The 15,422-nt window shown below is 35.9% G+C and overlaps 1 long non-coding RNA gene across 1 annotated transcript; it reads left to right on the plus strand.

Annotated features, from left to right (window-relative positions):
* Positions 1 to 305: 305 nt before the first annotated feature.
* On the plus strand, positions 306 to 11,411 carry LOC307169040. The gene is made up of 4 exons (XR_013823028.1): positions 306 to 437; positions 7,134 to 7,250; positions 7,401 to 7,506; positions 11,274 to 11,411. It is a non-coding gene; the product is annotated as an uncharacterized lncRNA (long non-coding RNA).
* The last annotated feature ends 4,011 nt before the right edge of the window (positions 11,412 to 15,422 follow it).

A 15,422-nucleotide genomic window follows, 5' to 3' on the forward strand; every position in this document is an offset into this window, starting at 1 on the left:
CATCTCCGTTGAGAAAGGAGTTTACTTCACACTGCTAAATGAAATATTGATGCAGAATAGCTGAGATTTGCACTCACTGATCGCATAATCCATCTATAACAGCCATTCTTGGACATCCAAAAATACTCAAACTTTCAGCTATTTTAGAAAGCAATCAATAATGGCTGATTGCATACTTGTAGTCTACTGTTGAAGCCTGGATCGTTAGATCTTCTCCTCTAGCTATTCAAGAGACTGTTAATTTCCTTCGCTCCTCCATTACAGATTTTGTGACCCTCGGTCTTTTTCGGTCCTGCAGTGAATTATCCGCTTTTGACCAGAGTCAAAGTTCTTTTTTCTCTTCTTCACTGTCTGAGGGCGATAAGCAGAACAGAGGCAGTGGACGGGTCAGGATTTGATTGGTGGGGCTTGGAGAGCTGAAGAAGATGATGTTTAAGGTGAGCAGAGAGAGAGAGTGGCCCACACATCTCAAATTTGGATTTTTGTTGTAATTCTTAAGAATATTGTTTTTTTTTTTTTATGTTTGTTTCTTAATAAAATTGTTTGAGGGAAAAAAAAAAAAAACTTCTTTAACAATATCATAAATAAATAACCCCATGATAGTATAGTTAAAGGATAGTTCACCCCAAAAAAATCTGTCATCATTTACTCACCCTCAAGTTGTTCCAAACTTCTATGAATTTCTTTCTTCTGCTGAACACAAAATATATTTTGAAGAATGTCGGTAACCTTACAGTTGATGGAGCCGCATTGACTTCCATAGTATGGAGGTAAAAAAAAATACTATGGAAGTCAACATTAACTGTTTGGTTTCTGACATCTTAAAATCCAAAAGGTAAGATGAAATTTTAATATATAAATTTAATGAATGTAAATTTACACCACATATAATACATATAATTACCACAATATTTTACTTTTGCATTCTGAAATACTTGTTTTTGCCAGAAAACCTTGAGGTGCTTGTTACATTAAAAAAGGATTACAGTTTTTTTTTTTTTTTTTCTGTAAAATTAGCAGTTTCTCTGGATTTACTATTTATATGTATGTGTTTGAGTAAAATTTACATTTTGTTTCATTCCCTTAACTACTGACACCATTTTCTAAATTGCACGTAAAAACATTGTCAGTTAGAGCATTTATTTGCAGAAAATGACAACTGGTCAAAATAACAAAAAACATTCAGACTTTGAATAATGCAAAGTTTATATTAATTTTTAAACAACAAGATACTGACGTTTCAACTTCAGAAGAGTTAAGAAATCAATATTTGGTGGAATAACCCTCATAGATTTCATGCATCTTGACATATTCTCTACCAGTCTTTCACATTGCTGTTGGGTGACTTTATGCCACTCCTGGCACAAAATGTTTGTTTGAGGGCTTCCAGAAGTTTTCAGTAGGGTTCAAGTCTAGAGTTTGGGCTGACCATGACAGTGTCCTCCATCCACACTTTGATTGGCCTGGCTGTGTGACATGGAGCATTTTTCTGTGGGGGGAAAAAAACGAGTTGGGGAACATTGTCAGAGCAGAAGGATGCAAGTTTTCTTCCAGGATAATGAAACTTAAACTTAAAGTTTAAGTTTCATTAAACTTTACTCCAAACTTATATTTTGTCTTATTTTTTCTTCTTCCATGAATTCATAATCCAGCCCTGATTGCTCATTGGGAATGCAAGGATTCAAAACCCTTTTAGCGTTTCATATAACTGGTAATTTCTGTGCACATAAGAGATGTTGCTCTCTTTGGGAGTTTCTCATTTCAGTAAATATGTGCTCTCTGGCCTTATTAAACTGGGATGAGGAGTTTGTTTGAGTGGGTGTAATATAGAAGCCCCTGGATTGGGGGAAGGGGGGCTTACCGGGGCATAAAAGTATAGCTCATTTTTATGTGTGTGCCTTCCTCTCTATACCCACAGCAATAAAGCCCTGCAGGGAAATAACATGCACACATGGACACATATCGAGGGTGGGAAACTATGGTCATATCTCTTCCTAACTGTGGTGACAACCCTTAATGGCTTGGACACAACGAGGAGAGCACACTCGGCTCTGACTCAATGTATCCCAGCATGCTGTTGGTGCAATTCCCAATGAGTGACATCATTAATTATGTGTCTCTGAGTTCAGAAATGCCAGCTGAGGAGGGAGGCATATATTTCATCCGCAGACTGTTCAAAAAATTGTCTTTCAAGATGTGCTGACAGCACGTGTTCCAATCACAGGCTCATCCAGGTCTGAAATTGTGGATAGTTCACCAGCTGTGAGGCGCTGGGTGAGTCTTAAATGTGTTCGGTCTGTAAGCTCACCGAGATAAGTTAGCTCAAAGTCATGATATATGACAAGGATCTGTAATAATTTATAGCATTTAAATGGTAAAGCTCAGGGGCATATTGAATAATCAAATGGAATAGTGTAAAGTAGTCATTTAAAAATAGGATTTTGACCCGAGGTTATCTTGGCCAGAGTTTTTTTGTTGCATGAGGTTATTGAGCCGACCGCCTAATGAGTTTTTACATATTAAAGCAATAAGCCACAAGAGGCCATGCATTGCAATGATTTTACCAGTTAATGGGTGATTTTTAATGCATGTTGTGAATCAGACCACATTTATAAAATGGCAAAAGCAATATGATCTCATTAGTAATCGTAAGTATTTACATAAATGTTTACAAATTATTTAAGGATCATAGAATATTGAATTCATGAAATTAATAGATTTTTTGTTGTTGCATTAATCAATGACATTATAGTATGTTCAGTGCAATCATTTATTTGATGCATTTACATAATTTGAAATTATAAGTTTCATTCTGTTCTGTGTGATTTCTGGTGCCGTATTTAAGTCGTTTTGAAAGTAAATATATATATATACACTGCTCAAAAAAATAAAGGGAACACTTAAACAACACAATGTAACTCCAAGTCAATCGCACTTCTGTGAAATCAAACTGTCCACTTAGGAAGCAACACTGATTGACAATCAATTTCACATGCTGTTGTGCAAATATAATAGACAATAGGTGGAAATTATAGGCAATTAGCAAGACACCCCCAATAAAGGAGTGGTTCTGCAGGTGGTGACCACAGACCACTTCTCAGTTCCTATGCTTTCTGGCTGATGTTTTGGTCACTTTTGAATGCTGGCGGTGCTTTCACTCTAGTGGTAGCATGAGACGGAGTCTACAACCCACACAAGTGGCTCAGGTAGTGCAGCTCATCCAGAATGGCACATCAATGCAAGCTGTGGCAAGAAGGTTTGCTGTGTTTGTCAGCGTAGTGTCCAGAGCATGGAGGTGCTACCAGGAGACAGGCCAGTACATCAGGAGACGTGGAGGAGGCCGTAGGAGGGCAACAACCCAGCAGGAGGACCGCTACTTCCGACTTTGTGCAAGGAGGAGCAGGAGGAACACTGCCAGAGCCCTGTAAAATGACCTCCAGCAGGCCACAAATGTGCATGTGTCTGCTCAAACGGTCAGAAACAGACTCCATGAGGGTGGTATGAGGGCCCGACGTCCACAGGTGGGGGTTGTGCTTACAGCCCAACACCGTGCAGGACGCTTGGCATTTGCCATAGAACACCAAGATTGGCAAATTCGCCACTGGCACCCTGTGCTCTTCACAGATGAAAGCAGGTTCACACTGAGCACATGTGACAGACGTGACAGAGTCTGGAGACGCCGTGGAGAACGTTCTGCTGCCTGCAACATCTGTGAAGAGCACAGGGTGCCAGTGGCGAATTTGCCAATCTTGGTGTTCTATGGCAAATGCCAAGCGTCCTGCACGGTGTTGGGCTGTAAGCACAACCCCCACCTGTGGACGTCAGGCCCTCATACCACCCTCATGGAGTCTGTTTCTGACCGTTTGAGCAGACACATGCACATTTGTGGCCTGCTGGAGGTCATTTTACAGGGCTCTGGCAGTGTTCCTCCTGCTCCTCCTTGCACAAAGTCGGAAGTAGCGGTCCTGCTGCTGGGTTGTTGCCCTCCTACGGCCTCCTCCACGTCTCCTGATGTACTGGCCTGTCTCCTGGTAGCACCTCCATGCTCTGGACACTACGCTGACAAACACAGCAAACCTTCTTGCCACAGCTTGCATTGATGTGCCATTCTGGATGAGCTGCACTACCTGAGCCACTTGTGTGGGTTGTAGACTCCGTCTCATGCTACCACTAGAGTGAAAGCACCGCCAGCATTCAAAAGTGACCAAAACATCAGCCAGAAAGCATAGGAACTGAGAAGTGGTCTGTGGTCACCACCTGCAGAACCACTCCTTTATTGGGGGTGTCTTGCTAATTGCCTATAATTTCCACCTATTGTCTATTCCATTTGCACAACAGCATGTGAAATTGATTGTCAATCAGTGTTGCTTCCTAAGTGGACAGTTTGATTTCACAGAAGTGTGATTGACTTGGAGTTACATTGTGTTGTTTAAGTGTTCCCTTTATTTTTTTGAGCAGTGTATATATATATATATATATATATATATATATATATATATATATATATATATATATATATATATATATATATATATATATATATATATATGTATGTTGAAAACTACCATTTAAAAGTTTGGTGTCAGTACGAGATAATAACTTAATATATATATTAAGCAGCATTGATAATTATCAAGCATCAAATCTGAAGGGTCATGTGACACTGAAGATCACACATTTATCATTTAAATATAATATAAAGAAAGCTGTATACGTAAATAAGTTTACATAGATGCTGTCAGTACATCCATTTTATACTTCTTAAAGTATATCCAAATGTACAAAAATATAACAGTAAACATTCTATACGAATAACTTTAACTTCATTTCTGAAGGTTTAAAATCACTGTACTTCAATACACCACGTACATTAATATTAACCTAGCATGATTGGCTAGTTGTTAAGTTTGTAGTTTTAAAACTACTGTGTCTTAAAACCTAGAAGAGAATTAGCATTTTTGTCTTTTAAATTATGTTTCATATACTAGTATATAACCTAAGCTATAGACTGTGAAATTAAACATTTCTCGTTCTTAGTGTTTTTTAGTTAGCTTAGATAGTAGCATACAGCTATACGAAATGATTAGAGATAACGTTTTTTAATCTTCTACAATATTTTTCAATAAAAAACTTTGATAACAAATATGATACAAGCATAATTCTGTTTAAGCATTAATTATAACATACTTGTAATTAAAAAAAAAAAAAAAAATGTATGCCTTATTAACATGTCGCAAATCATACCTAAAAATGCAATTTCTTTCACTTAACTATAGAAGACAAGGAAATATTGTTGCGCTCAGATGAAGGCTAGTTGTAAGTCCAGGTGCGTGAAAACCAATAAAACGTAGAAGAGACTGTAGATGGTTCGCACTCTGAAAAACTAGACAAAGTCTTTAGCAAAAAGAATAAATTATTTTAATAGAGCAAGAGCAGACGTTTCAGCCATCCAGCTATGCTATATAGATGAGCATTGAGAATAGCTGGATGGCTGAAACATCTGCTCTTGCTCTATTAAAATAATTGATTATTTTTGCTAAAGACTTTGTCTAGTTTTTCAGAGTGCGAACCATCTACAGTCTCTTTCACTTAACTATATAAATAATCAGGATAAAAATAAAAGATTATTCCATTAATTAAAGTTTGATTGATTACATTAAGAATCGCAAGAACAGCTTTAGATCAGGCATACTACTGGGGTCCTAAGATGGGGTCCTTAACCACACCAAACTACTCTGTTTATATCTATGCTGTTTATCAGTCTACAATAGTCTGAATGCAAACACTTATTATAGGTGTACCGTAGTGATTCAGGATGAGACAAAAACACGGTTTAAAAATTGATTCAAGATGTAGGCCTACTCGCTTATATACATTTTGTAAATTTTGAACACACAAAAAGTTACGGACTGCAGCTATAAAGTGACATATTTTGCTGTACAACTTAAATTATACACGGTCAGACCTCAAACGTGAATTTTAAAGTCACTGTCTTTTTTTTTCCTTTTTTTTTTTATGCAAATTGCTAGATTAGGACTACAACCACCGCAAGCATGTGAGTTTACATGCTTGATGGGTCAGACAATCATTGTAGTTCCTATGCAGCAATATGTGTCCTTTTAGGGAACATATGACTATAGGCCTACACTTAAGTGAAATCATTATGCAGAGTGTAAAATGAATTAAATATACTGTAAAGCCCTTGGGATTTCTTCATCGTCCCTGTGCAATGATCCTAATAATAGGTTCTTCATGCAGTGTAATTCCAATCTCACAAAGTTACCGGATTTTTTTTTGGATCCCTGTCCTGATAAATCTCAGGGAATTCTTCTCTCTGTTTGTTTATGTGTTCATTCAGTTGAATAAAGCCATTTGCATTATAAATGAATAAGCCAGTGATGGTTCTGAGGGACCATTGATTTTCTTCCATGCGTGAATTGCGAGCAGTAATCACTCTTGCAGTGGGATTGCTTAGATTTCGTTCATGTATTTAATTATTGAATAGTTTCCAATAGAGTTTAATATTTCTGCACAGTGGTTGGAGCGTTCATAACTCATGGATGCTCTTTGGTCCTGTGTATTTCTCCCCTGGCTGATGCCAGGCATAAAATGGAATAAAAGCCTGACGTGAGAAGCTTAAGTAAAAAGGATACTTTTGTACAAGAGTTCCTGCGGGTCATTATTCTTACTCCGGTTTTCATTGCGTAAGCCAGAAACTTGTTAAAATCAGGCTGCAAGATATTTCTAATTTTTACCAATCAAAGAATTCCCACTGGATAAATTTCAATGTCCTTTATTAATTCACACCATGACTTTTGCAGAAATGTTAATATTTACAGAGGCCGCCCTTTTGCTGATATGAAATTTGAACTGGTGGCATTTGCCATAGAGAGAGCTTTACCGAGACATTAGCGGTGTGAAAACGTAGATCAGGCTGTCAATAGACCCCAAACCTGCCTGATTTTTCTTCAAGACCTGTCTGATCTATATCGCCCCGTCTCCTGGTGATTATGAGTTCTCATCTATGCCGCTGTCCCATAGGGAATTTGCTTTTCAAAGGGAAAGGATCAAGAGTCACACTCCAGCAGTTCCATTTGCAACACTATTCTGATCTGAGACTTTCCATCTTGTAGTTATCATTAGTACACGACTGCCAGGGGAGCAAGACATAAGGAGCGGATTGTCATTCCACTGGTGTCCTTTCACAGGGTGGCAGTTTCACGTCTTGGGGACCAGAAACATCTCGTAGGGTAGGAATATGGCCACATTCACACAGCAACAGAATACAGTTTTCAGTCCTGTATTTGAATGCTTAATACAGGTATGTTCACACACAGTTCAGTTGTTTACAGATGTGACAACCGCATTCTATAACCTAACTCACACCCGCAAATTTTCAGGACTCACAACCGCATTCTGGGAAACCCTGCGCTGTGTGAACAGAACCGGATTACTAGGACTGCGTTCACACTGTTGGTTTTTGGGATTGACCGCATCTACTTACAGGTGAGTCTCGAAATGTCCCATTCAAACAGCAACTTACAGTAGCGTCTAGAATACTGGCTACGTTCACACTGTAAGTGTTTGGGATTGACCACCGCGTTTACTTACAAGTGTGAGTCTCGAAATGTCCCATTCAAGCAGCAACTTACAGTAGTGTCTCAAATACTGTCTGTATTAACATGCAACAAGAGTCAAACCCATATTCTCTGAACTGGACAACTAGTTGTCTTTATCTTTTTTATTTTTTTGCTGATGTTTAAGCAAATCTTGTAATTCTACACATGCGCATTATTTAAATGTTGAAAGCATGATTAAATTAGCAAAAAACATTTCTTAAGCGCATTAGGTGTGAAAGATGTAGCCTTTTAGGTTACACTTTATTTTATTGGCCACTTTAGACATTCCACTAACTATAAACAAAGACTATCGAATAACACAAGGTGCCTCACTCGTATTGTTTTGAATGGGGAAAAGTGCAACGCTCAATATGGCGGAATAAGTCTCGCCTTCTAAATAAGAACCAATCTCTGATTGGTAAAGTCTTTGCATCACTGCAGTTAGAAACAGTCCACTGTTTGATCCAGCTTGAAAATTTTTGTTTTCTGTCATGATTCGAGCGTTTAGAAACAAAATTGATGAGACAGCTCTTGTCAGATTTCATTGGTGATTTCAAATATGAAATTTAATCATAAGCTTGGTGAACAGTTTTGGAGAATTTGATGTTTCCCCATTTAAAGAGATAGGAGCTGCACTTGCATGCCCGAGAGGCGTTTCAAAGATGGCCGCCGAGTTAAATGACTTGTCTTAAAATAATTTTGCAACTACATGTCAACTAACTCTCAATAATTTGCAACAACATGTCATCTAACTCTCATTAGAGTATTAGTAGACTGTTAGGATAAGGTTCGTATCATTTGAGGTACTTGCAAAGTTAGTTATAATCAGTTGAATGTCTGTTGGGGAGCATCAAAATAGTGTTAGCAGATATAAGCAGACGGTCTACTGATACTCTAATGAGAGTTAGTTGTCATATAGTTGGAAAGCTACTTATAGCTAGTAGAATGTCTAAAGTAGACTAATGAATTTAATGAAAAAGCTTGTAATTTCTTTTTTAACACGTTTCTTCTCGGTCAACAATTTAAAAGTGTTTGTGCATGCTGAAAAAAATAATAATATATATATATATTGTCCCATTCCTGGGAAATTTGTCTTGGACAACATGACACGGCCAGTACACAACTTCGATCACACACAACACTGTACATAGCATACAGTAATTAGAATATAACAACATTCCAATAATAAAAACTAGCAGCATCCTACATCAATTTTGAAAATCTCTATTTAAAAATAGTTTTCATAACAATTAGACTTACACATCAAGACCCTGAATAGATGCCTCGTACAACTCTTGTATGGTTCGTTTTTCCTCCCACCCTATAATTTTTTGAGCAGTATGCACCAGTCGTGCTAGTTTTGATTTTGATTGAACAGTCAGATTTACATACCATGCAGTGATGCCATATCTTATTAAGCTTAGAAGATTAAAAGAAACAAGATCCTCTGGTTCACTCCAAACACTTTTAACCATAGACTGTAAAAAAACCTTTTAACCGCAGGAAATATAGCTTCTGCTGCAATCTAGAACAAAGAGTGTTGATGTGAGAAGACCATAATGAATTGTCCACATAAACTCCTAAGTATTAATATGAAGAACCGTGTATTATTACAGGGCTATGGTCCCCCACAGATCCAGGATCAAAAATAATTTCAACAGTCTTCATTTCATTTAAAATCAACAAATTAGTGTCACACCAGCCAAAAAACCTGTCAACATCAGAAAAATACTGTCCAACCTTACATGCAAACTGAAATGGGTCAAGGAATGATTTAACCTGATCCTTTAAGACAATTACAACAAGTCTTTCAAAGCATTTCATAACATTTGAAGTCAAAGCCACAGGTCTAAAATCACAATTCTCAACTGGGCAAACTTTCTTGGGAACAGGTGTAATTATAGATTTCTTCCACAAAGTGGAAGTTTTTTTAGTACATATAGCGGGCTTACTCTGTGTGGGGCTACCTCTAGCCCCATATTACATATTACATAATATGGTCCACATTTGCTCCACCGGTGACTCAAACCTAAGAAAAAAAAAACAACATTAAGGTAATTTGCTCTTTGTTGGTCATTGCTAGTTGCAAGCCTTTTTCAAGGGGCTGCCATTTTAGTTACTACTTTCATCGCATCCCACAATCTTTTGGAATCACCTGAATTAAAGTTTTGAGATACTAAACTGAAGTAAAGTTTAGTATCTCTCTGTTTTTCCTTGCCCCCTTTAGTAATAAATTGAATTCCTTTCGGACTGATTTTAGTTAAATTTTGTCTTGATTAATAAAAGCCAACTTCTTCCTATTTAAACACTCCTTAACTTATATTGTTATATAACTTTTGTTATTAGGAGATACAGTTACAGTTTTCTTCTCCACAACTGTGTCCACACAAAAGTTAACATAGTCAGTTATAGTTTCTGTAGCAACCTCAATGTCCATCTCATCATGAAAAAGTTCCCAGTGCGTAGAAGCAAAACAGCCCTTTAATTTCTCAATATATCATCAGATCAAACAGAAACTGTCTTTGTCGTGTTATGACAATTCAGTCTAAAAGTGTGTATATATATATATATTAGGGCTGGGTATTGACACAAATTTCACAATTCGATTCACAAGCTTGCAATTCGATTCGATTTCGATTCGATTCTACTCAATATCGATTATTTTGGATATCAGGTACAATACATTGCAAATTTTCTCAAGGAAAACAAATCTCTTAACTACTTGTAGCCTATAGGCTTCATTGGCCTACTATAATATTGAAGGTAAAAATTAACTGATTTGCATACAAACACTTAAAATACACTTATTTATTTTTATAATAATAAAGTTATATGAAATTATATAAAAATTTAAATGGTGGCTGTCATAAAAAACTTTCCAGATTTATTCAAACATGCGTTAAATATTGAAGAACATTAAAAATTATAATGAATATGTAATATGGTGCATATTATCAAAATGCTCTTCTCTAGAGTAAATTTTTCAAGCTGACTAACCAGTTTATGGTCACTGGATATGTTTTTTCTGAGGTAAATGTGACGTGACACTGTTTACTAACGTCTTTCCACGGTTGAAACACTGATTGAGCGATTCCATGTGACATGATACATACTTCTATAAATTGTACTCTACCTTTTAACATACTTTCAGATGCTCATTCATGTTTATTTCGCGCGGTAACTGCTATTATTAAGGCGGAAGAGAAGGTCATGTGCGTCTCTTCCAGGTGCGCCAGAGCGATCTCACGAACAGCGCCAAAACCGGTAGGTTATGTTTTTGAATTTCGTAAGAAAATGGACGTAATTTGAAATCTGAGACTTTGTTTCATATCAATAATAACAAAGCACAAAGATTATTGCGATTTGTTGGATGGGATGCGCATCATGCGCGCAACAATGTTACATTCATACATCAACTGAAAACAGGATGACTAATCGATTCTTAAGATTTAAGAATCGATCGTTTCGTAAAAATGAGAATCGATTAAAATCGAGAAATCGATATTTTTTACCCAGCCCTAATATATATATATATTAGAAATGTATTTCCTTTTATTCACCCATATAATCTGAAATAGTCTCATCATAAATAATCATTCATTTCCTATAAACTGTTTTTTGAACACCTCTATCTTCTTTCATTGCAACTAACAGGAACACACTGGGCAGAGGATGATTGTGATGGGACATCTAGAGCATTTCAGCAATCGAGTTTTATTTGAGGTATTCAGTCTCATGTGGACCACCTCTGACGGTGAGTCCCATCATTAATTGGTATTCCTCTCCTCCTCTGACAACACACTTCATCAAGCAGTCTTCTGTCTCATCAGAATCGAGGAGCCATCACCGTGGGCAGCGTCTTGATAAATCTCACTTGCTGTTATTTTCTCTAGCTGCATAACTAAAATTACATTCGTAGTCGTGGGAGGATGAATCTCAGGGATCTCTTAGAAACTACAGAGTGTGTTTCTCAAACACAGCATCATGTTAAAGCACGGTTAATGACAGCAGCCTTTTTTATTTGATATCTTCACTCCATTTATTGATGGCTCATTTTGAAAATGGAAATTGGAGTTGCTGCTTGTTTACTTGTTTAAAATGAGTCATGCAGCACCGCTCTTGAATGTTTGTTGCAACTTAATTGAATTGCATAAAATTATTTAAATATGGTAAACAAAATGTGTTTGTTTTGCATTGAGACTTCATGAATACATTTCATTTGTTTGATCAGGGGATTCCCAGTTTTCAACATGCTTTGCATGGGACTGAATGGGAAGAGATGATATACTGTAAGTTATCCGGTAACACTTTACAATAAGGTTCATTAGTTAACATTAATGTATTAACTAACATGAACTTACAATGAGCAATACATTTGTTACAGTATTTATTAATCTTTGTTAATGTTAGTTAATAAACAACTGTTCATTGTTTGTTCTCACTGTGCATTAAATAATGTTAACAAATACAACCTTTGATTTTAATAATCTATTAAATGTTGACATTAATATAAGGTAGTAAACTAATGTTAACTAATGAACCTTATTGTTAAGTGTTACCACCAGTTATTCTATATGTTTTTAACCAGATGAGAAAAGCGTGAGAGTTGTTAGAGTTAAATGTTCTTTGTGAATGTGGATTTAGATGAATTTCTGTTTTTAGCTTTTCCACTGAGGTGAAGAGCGGAGCTTTGGTTGCAAATATGCTAATGTAGGTGAATATTTTATTAGATAATATAACCGTTTTATCTTCGTTGCGCTTCCACTGCACACGATGGCTTCTTTATTTCTTGTTCAATGTTTAAAAAAATATTGCTTTAGAACTTTGACGTGTAATTTGACTCAATTCAGTTAAGTTACCACTTCATAGGGTATTTGAGCAGTTTAATTTAATGTTAAAGAAACCCACTATCAGCATAGAACTACTGAACACAGTTGAATTAAGGATTTGATGTGGTATTCCAAATCATCCTTGATTTATTTACACTGCGTGTTATTTGGAAATGTCAATTGTGATGCTGAGGTTGATGTAGTTCACCTGTGATGAAGAAAAAAACCCACAAAAACAACTTATTTAGACCCTTAGAAAGATTCTGCTTAATTGTACATCTTTTAAAAGTTTCATCCTAACTAGAAACTCAATGAATAGACACAGCACACATTAACCCGGCTAACCCACACTGAAAAAAAACGTAAAATTATCTTAATTTTTCTTTGGCAAGTTTTGCATAAATATTTTTTAAGTACATTTCACATGCATACTTTTATGTACATTTCACATACGGAATTAAGTAAACTCTACTTAACTAAGTTAAGTGAAAGTAACAAAGGAAATAAGTAATTTTAACTTGGCTAGTAAAAGCATAATCAATACAATAGTAAGAGTTACAAATGGTGTTACAAATGGTGAACGGAGAGACCTCAATACTTGGTAGACAATACACAATGACGGTAACATTTGATGGATCATTTTTGTGTTTGAATGTGTCATTTTGAGTGGAAAATAAACTCCAAATGTCACAAAATGGCAAGTCACTAATCCTAACAACAAAAGCAATAATAAAACAGTGTAAATACAGCTGGATAACAGTGAAAAATCAACCTCATTAATTGTTCAAGGCCCAGTGCATGATGGGAACACCAGTATCAGAAAAGTTGAGTAATTTTACTTAATTTTATAACGCTGATATTTACACTTTCATTTCTACACGCTTGAATTGAGTACTAATATAGAATTTACTTCGTTTTGTAAATTCTTGCCTGAACTAACTTTTTCATGTAAATTACATTGTTTTTTCTGTAGTATTTACTTCACCACAAAGATCATTTTTATCAGTGGAGTGGCTTTACTGTGATGTATGAGCCTGCAGAATCACTTTCATGTGAAATTAATTACACACCTAGTGGACCCTAATTTTCATGTGGAGAACCCAAATCAAGCTGGACTGATTAGCATACACTGTTATCTGTGAGATTCATTTGCTCTCATTTGCTTTGAGACTAAAATGAAACACTCACAAAAGGATGGAGAGGAAAAAAATGGCAGGTTCTGATGCCTAGTTCTCTTATCTGGGAATACGATATTCTTCTAAACTGTAATACATAATACATAGAAAATACTTTTTCAGATTTTCTACTTCAAAAATTCATGTTTAATTTGTTACTTGGTGTGTGTGTGTTTTTTTTTATTATTATTATTTGCGAGTACTTAAGTCATAATTTTGACTTTTTAAATCATAATTTTGACTTTTTAATTCATAATTTTGACTTTTTAAATCATAATTTTGACTTTTTAATTCATAATTTTGACTATTTAAATCATAATTTAGATTTTTCATCTCTTAATTTTGACTTAGCATGTCATAATTTTGACTTTTTGTCATGCATACATCATCCTAGGGCGTCATATACTGACGCTTTTGATATTTCGTCTACATCGAACGCACATGGTACCCTTTAGCATCAATATGACACGCACAGAGCTTTGTTCGGTTATGGGTAGGTTTAGGTCTGGGGTAGGGTTAGACCGCTAGGAGGCGCCTTCTGGCCCATATCTATCTGCGTCTCATATTGACGCTAAAGGGTGCCATGTGCGTTCGATGTAGACGAAATGTCAAAAGCGTCAGTATATAACGCCTTGGGATGAGAACAGGCTGTATATACTCTATGACCAGAATATGATATATTTTTTTCTTATGTGGCGGAAATTGGCTTACAAATTAGAATATTTTAATTTATCTTATAATTTGTAAAATGAATGTGAATAGCATTGTTCAGAAGAATTTCCTGAGATATTTTTGTGAAAAATGTTAATATTGAAATTGTGTTTTTTTTTTTTTTTTTTTTTTTTTTTTTTATGGCAGACTTTGGTCTCTTGGACAATATTATCACATTTTGAGATGTTGAGATCTCTGAAACTCTAAAAGAGACGTGAGAAGATTGTGAGATTACACTACTAAGGTCTGTTTGTCAGGAATAAAAATGAATTAACCTAGAGTTTACCCAAAAATGTCAGTAAAAACCATTGCCGTATCATACGGAGTTCACCCAAATGGATTTGAATTCAATTTGAATGTTTTGTTTTCCACAGAAGAAAGCAGTCATACAGGTTTGGAATGACACGAGGGCAAGTAAGTGATACAAATAATGAACTTTTTCTTAAAGATCAATTAATAATTCCTTGAAAATATCCATTTACTGTCTTTTTTTCTAAGAAGATAGATAGACAGACAGACAGACAAATAGATGGATAGATAGTATATTGGATTGTGGAGATGCTATATCAAACCGCATACAAAGTCTCTTGTTTGTTCCACCCCCCCAAAAAAAAAAAGATGATAAAAAGGCAGATTTAGTAGGTTTTTGTAAGGCCCTTTGGGGGATTCTGGAGAGATCCTGTTGTTCTGAATCACACTAGAATATGAGCTGGATTATTGTTCTAACGCAGGCACCAGCTGTGAAACAATTGCCGCCCCATGCAACAATCCCTGGAGTCTTTCATTTCCTCTGATAATAGTGTCTTTATATTACATCCTTGTTTTTGTTTTGTTTTTTTGTAGTTACATTTCGGAGTCATCTCATGCACATATACAGTGGGTACGGAAAGTATTCAGACCCCCTTAAATTTTTCACTCTTTGTTATATTGCAGCCATTTGCTAAAATCATTTAAGTTATTTTTTTTCCCTCATTGTACACACAGCAACCCGTATTGACAGAAAAACACAGAATTGTTGACATTTTTGCACATTTATTAAAAAAGAAAAACTGAAATATCACATGGTCCTAAGTATTCAGACCCTTTGC

The sequence above is a fragment of the Squalius cephalus genome (assembly GCF_949319135.1).
Source record: "Squalius cephalus genome assembly, chromosome: 12".
NCBI lineage: Eukaryota > Metazoa > Chordata > Actinopteri > Cypriniformes > Leuciscidae > Squalius > Squalius cephalus.